A 6,824-nucleotide genomic window follows, 5' to 3' on the forward strand; every position below is an offset into this window, starting at 1 on the left:
GAATATTGTATGCTTTTAGTATGAATCAATTTGATTTTTTGCTAAAAGCACCTATTTTATTGGTCAACTTTGATGACATCGTTCAATACAATTCCTATAAATAATATAGTAAATGTAAATTTTAGTGTAAATTAGTGTAATTAATAATTTTTAGATCTTTTCATTACAGATTGTCATAACATTGTTATGTTTTATCTGCGTGTATAAGGCCAAAGAAGGAAAACAAACGAAAATAAATCCTGGACAACACTCTAACTCAACTTCCAATAGTTCGATGGAATTCAATTTATGTCACACTTTTAATAAATGTTTAAGTTATAGTATTAATTGATTTACGGGTTTCATTTCAACATATCGTTAAAAAACGACAAATTTTGTTGCTGGGACAACTAACATTTGTAGTTGTTATAACAGTAAAAATGTTCGCTATTTCAACTAACGAAGTTTGCTACTTCAGCAGCGATGTTTGTCAAAAATGTTTAGCAAACACGTTTGCTAATTCAGCAGCATTTGTTTGCAATTTTAGCTATAAAAAATGTTTGCTGTTTCAACTAACGAATGTTTGCTGAAACAACTACATGCTACTGCTGTCCCTTTTTCAGCAAACAAAAACTGCTGTTTTAGCAAACATTTTTGCTATTATGAGTAACAAAATTTTTTGGACATAGAAATAAGTTAAGATACACTTCCGCTCAAAGATCGCGAGGCCTATCTCATTTTTGCTTTTTTCAGTAATATATACTTGTTTGTCATTTCAGAAATTTCAGTAATATATACTTGTTTGTCTGTTTCAACTACACGCTCACAAAAAAATCGCTTCTGTAACATATACTCCCAAACATATTTTGCTTCAAGCATATACATTTTTGGCTATTGCCCAAACATTTATATGTTTGATCTCTTCCAATATATAATATGTTTGAAAGCATATTGGTCTAAACAATATATGTTTGGGTAGTCAATTTCCAAACATTTTGTATTTTTGCATCCAAATTCAATAATGTTGTCTTCCAAAAAACAATATGTTATTATGTGAACATATAATATGTTTGGAAGCATTTTGCACCCAAAAATATTATATGCTTAAAAAAAATTCTCCCAAACAATATTGTGCTCAAAATTGTATTTATTTATTTATATATTTACAATCATAATGAATTATGAAAATAAACAGGTAATATAGGTGCTAACAACATAGGTTTTCGACCTGAATGCTCAAAATTTTATTTCTGCCCAATTGTATATTCCCCCACATCTTTCTCACTTCCACGAGATTTTTTAGTCCTTAGCACCTTTTTCTGTAATACAAACATTGTAGAAGAAATTATTCAATTGTATGATTTTTTTTTATTTTAATTTTACCTTTTGCCGGACGGGGATTCGAACAGCGGACCACACAGTAAGGATCAAAGAAGTAGCTGATCAATTGCCCAAGGAAAAATAAAATGTTAATTTTGTAATAACAAGCAACAACCACCAACTTAATTCAATATCGCTCCCTGTTAAATAGCGCTCCAAGCTACTAAACACATATATGTTTATAGGCTATTTCTAAATTAATATATGTTTGCATCCAAGCATATTATATTTAAAAACATTTTATGTCCCAAACATAATATGTTCTAACATATTAACATATATGTCCCAAACATGTTATGCTAGTTTATGAACATTATATGCTTGCACTCAAAAATATTGTGTTTAAAAATTTGTGTTCCAAACATATAATGTTTATAGCCAAACATATGAAAAACAGTCTTTTTCATCCGTGTAGATGATGTTAGTTCAAAGAACAATACCTGTTTCCCCTTTTTCGTAGCTAACTTTTTGGTGTTATGAATAATGCGGGCTATATCAGAGATGGAACGATAAAAACCAAATTTCGCACTTTTTTTTTTGGACCCAAAATTTAGGAAAGGTGTAGTGTATGCTGATTATAGGAAAACACGCATGAACGAATTGAAATATATATGCTTTTATTGGCTAATAATTTTTATTAAATTTTATTTCTTTTCTCTCTTAGAAAACTTGAATTGAAATACAGAAAGTTAAAAAGGTTCATATAATTGCATGTTTTAAGTTTAATATTTGCCTTATGAATTTTTGTGTTATTAGTTTTTATGTTTTGTTTTCATTTAACATACATCACAGCAAAAATTTATTTTATTTTTCGTTAGTAATTTAAATTCAGGGGTGGGGCTGGGGTTCAATTACATAAAAGTGAGCAATTACAAATTATACATATATAAGTTTATACTTATTTATTACGCCATTTAATTTGAAAGGTAAATCGAGAAATTATACAAATGAATTTAGAAACCTATATTTATATATAAAAAAGGGAAATAAATAAGCGAACCCCATTCATTTTTGTTGTATTTATTGTTGTCTTTTGGATATTTGTTTCTTCTGTTTTGCCGTTTCTATAAAACACATACTGGCAAGTGTTATTTTTTATACCCAGGAGTAATTACATATATGTACTATGAATGCATATTAGGCATATTCAACACAAGATGTATTATTTTGTATAATTATATAAATCTAAATACATGTAAATAATTATGAGTGCACGTATAAAAATTACCTTTTTAGTTGTTGTTGTATATATAAGTATGTATGTATATATATATGTTTATATATATATTTGTTTTTGTTATCATAAAACAGTACCCCATTTATTTGGAAATCGAATAACGTAATGTTTTTTCTTTGTATTTTTTTTATTTTGAGTAAGTTATAATTATGAATTTTAAAATCTAGAAAAAGCACAACACGTTTACAAATGGTCTTTTGGAAACACCATTTAATCTATATAGTTTTTTTATTTTTATATATATTTTTCTTTTTAATGGGTAGATAGTAAGTAATATGCTTTAATTTATCAATTTTGTTTTGTATATATTTGTTTGGAATTACTAACGCTTTGTGGTTGCAGTTACAGTAAAAAAGGTATTATATTAATCAAAGAATAGCTTACATACACATACATAGATATAAAAAGGAGCAAACGACTTAAACTACATAGTACGTATGAGTGATGAGTAATTTGAAAAAATGTATTACGCATACGCCTATGGTGTGAGTGTGAAAGTGTTTTTTTTTTATTTTGCAGTTTTATATTTAATTTAGGGAGAAACTTTGATTAAGATCAAATCGTTGACTTCGTAAGGTTATCATTAGTCTATAGGTTACAGTATATATATGTAATGTATATAGATTTCTTCTTATTATTTTCCTTCGTTTAATTTGTTAGTGTTTTCCTTTTTTCCTTTTACAGATTTTAGATTATTATTACAGGTGTATTTATTATTCTTTTATAGCACATAACCAAAAAGCATAAAAGGTTGTTTTATTTGGCGTTAGTTCTTCACAAGATAGTGTGTCTATGTGTATGTTTCTAATGTGTATATTATATTGTTACTTTACTTCTTTCTATGACATTTCAATAATATTATTTAATTTATTTGTTTATACTTCATTAAGTTATAGTTTTACATAAATACTAAGTTGCAAATGGAGGGCAGGATTCATTTTCTTGTTATTTGTTTCCTTATAGTATATTATTTAATAAAAATATTTTTGTCGTAAAGTATACATACATGTTTATGTATTTATGTATGTTATCTAGTCGTTAATGTGAATAAAGGAATTGTGTTTTTTTTTTTTCTTAAATTAAGTCATGAATGCATGTTAGGGCCGAAACTTGGTTCTTCAAAACCTCCCAATATTGATTTCTGTCACCTCAGTTTGGTCATTTAGCACACTTTGTAGCGCCTTCGACTCGAAAGGAGTTACCCGATGTAGCCTCTTGGCCCACTTTTTATTACTAAAAAATTCCTTTCAGCGGGGCAATCGCATATTTAAATATTGATTTTGAAATTTACAAGGAAAAATGTGAACGAAACGCTACAAAGTTTTTGTATACCACACATAACCCTGTTGAAAAAATTCAGCATTCCACTGTAACGAAGGTCATCTTTTCCTAATAATACGAATAAAGTTTTATATAGTTTGAAAATCATTTCATTAAGAATTCACAACGTGAAAATGTTTACATTACTTTTAAATAATATCTAAATACATCAAACATTGAAAATTACATTTCATAACAAAAGGTGAAGATATTCTGACACTTGCATATACATATTTATTAAGAATGTAGATTATCTTTTTTTTTTAGTTTGATTTAGAAATTAATTCTATCTTAAGCTAAAATAAGAATAAAAGATTGAATAGTGAGAGGGAGAGAGTAATAACATATAATAATGACACCTTACAGCTTAATATTAAGCATATCATATATCGAGCGATTTTTTGAACGAATATATGATGAAGTACTCTATTAATGAATATAAATTTGGTGTACTAAAAATAAAGAGTGTTTTTTCTTCAATTTCTCCAGCATATTCAAACGTACCACAAATACATTGTATATGATACGCTTTCAAACACAAAGTTATGTTAGCATTATGTGATTTCTTGCAAGGAATGTTAATTGCAATTGGAGAAAAGTAAATCAAAAAATAAACATATATTTAAACATACATAAATACATAAACGCATGTATATTTATATATATAGAGATGTTCGAACGATAGTTTTGTAATATCAAAAGAAAAGTTTAATTTGGAAACGAAGAGTATAAAAATTGATAAAAGAAATAGATTTTTACTCTTATAAGTAGTTAGTATTAGTTGGGCCTAATTTCAAAATGTGTTATCAAAACTGTAATAATCGCATTTCGTATAGTATCGAAATAATGTACTAAGGTGTCATTAGTTTAAGTGCATACACACAACATGATTGTGCATTGTTTTTGTCTGTTTTATTTTGTTATATGAATAATTGTTTTTCAGTCACATCATTCAAACCTACAACATAATTTGTGTAAAGTATCATATTTACCTAAACACTCTTTCAACAAGTCGATTACATTTTTTCACCGTAATTTTGTTTTTTCTTCTTATTAGTACATCAAGGGTTATACAGGTTAATATTTTGAAGTTTCTAATAAAATATGGTCATTTAAATTTTATATTTCTCACCAAAACCAAAATCAATCCCATTTAGTAAGAGATAATAAACGTTAAAATCAAAATCTACACTGGACACATAAACATACGTCATATTTTTCATTCCATGCCTTACCCATATCCTGTCAAAAGCTAATCTTACTTTATAATACTGATGGAATAAATGTCGCCAAAGTAAACATGTTTGTCTGATGTAAGCAACGAAAGCCGTGGTCACTTGGAACTACTTTAATAAAAGTAAGTGTTTCCCCACTTTTTTTTTTACATTGACCATGCAACGCACGCTGAAGCATCTCTCTTTCAAGATTTAAATACACAAAATTGAGAATGTGCGTTAACAAAATATTTATTTGATATTTTATCGTCTACAGTTTTAAATAATTTAGTTCCCGAAATCAAAGATTTTTATTAAATCAGTGCACTGCACCGAAACTAAAAATGGCTGATTTTCACACGATAACGATTACATAACATTTTAGCAATTTAATTTAGCTTCTGAATGGAAAACCACATTTATTTTCTTGTAGTTAAGACTTCTTAACTATGTGGATATTGCTAACAAAACCATAAGGGAATAACGTAATTGGTTTTCTATACTCTTGGTAAGTTTCGTAAGTAATATTCCTCCCAATTTCTGCAAAAATTATTAATTTCACACAAATTCTGTAGCAATCTTAATAATAAATAATACCAAGAGAACGCACTTACACCCAAAGAATATCAAACTTTGCATATTGTTACTGAAAAAAAAACAAACTTCCGAAATACCCGAATAATGGCATATGAATGATTTCGGAAAAGGATCGACATCCGTGAGAATGTGCTTGTACTAAATTATATACTAGTTAACATATACATTCGAAATATTTTTAAAGACTTAAATGAATTTATTTCTTAAAGGCCCGTATTTACAGTGGAAATCATAATTTCATTACACTTACTTTTCTTCACTTGTGTATTTTAAAGAGAGGTAACATATTTTGCCTATATATCATACAATTACTTTCTTTCGTATGCTAAACTAAAGAATATCGGTTTTGGCCCTTCTATTTCGAAAGGCAAGTCAAAAGGTTAAAATTTTCCATTAACACTCAACACTATTACATCAACCCCATAAGAAATCTCGTTTCGAAAAATTTTCCTTATGTTATTCGAGCGATTGCCAGAGTTCATATACCATTCGAGAACACCATTTAGAGAAAGGAATATATATATATACTGATTGACTAAAAGAATTTATTTCTTCAAATAAAATTCTTTTATTGTCTTGTGTGAGTCCAACAATGTGGTCTATAAATAGAACAGCTTGAGTTTATGCGTTACTTGTGCATTGATGGCTATAGATATAGTTGCCAGTTAATGACAATAAGATCTATATGAATCGAACCATTGGATTCTCCGTCTAGAGGAAAGGTATGATTTGAAAAATTTATAAAATCTAATAATTTCTTTGTTTTTAAATACGCCTTTATTACAATAAATAGTTCATCCTTCATACAAAAAAGGCCATACATTTGTTCCAAACAAACTTTCTTACAGCGAAAAGTAAATGGTAAAAGATAATTGTTTGTCTAAACCTTCTTTTGGGAGGAGAAAATTATTTTTTGTGTCTTCTATAAACATAATTGCATTGTGATCCATTTGTAGGGCCAGTAATAGAGTTTCGCAACGAAACTGCAAATAATAATACAATTACGTAAAAAGGAAATAGTTTTTAAGAGTCACATACGCCCAAAGAAAAACTACTTTCCTCAGGGACGAAATTTTAGACAAACGAAATCCCTCCTT

The sequence above is a fragment of the Haematobia irritans genome, chromosome 1, assembly GCF_050003625.1.
Source record: "Haematobia irritans isolate KBUSLIRL chromosome 1, ASM5000362v1, whole genome shotgun sequence".
Lineage (NCBI taxonomy): Eukaryota > Metazoa > Arthropoda > Insecta > Diptera > Muscidae > Haematobia > Haematobia irritans.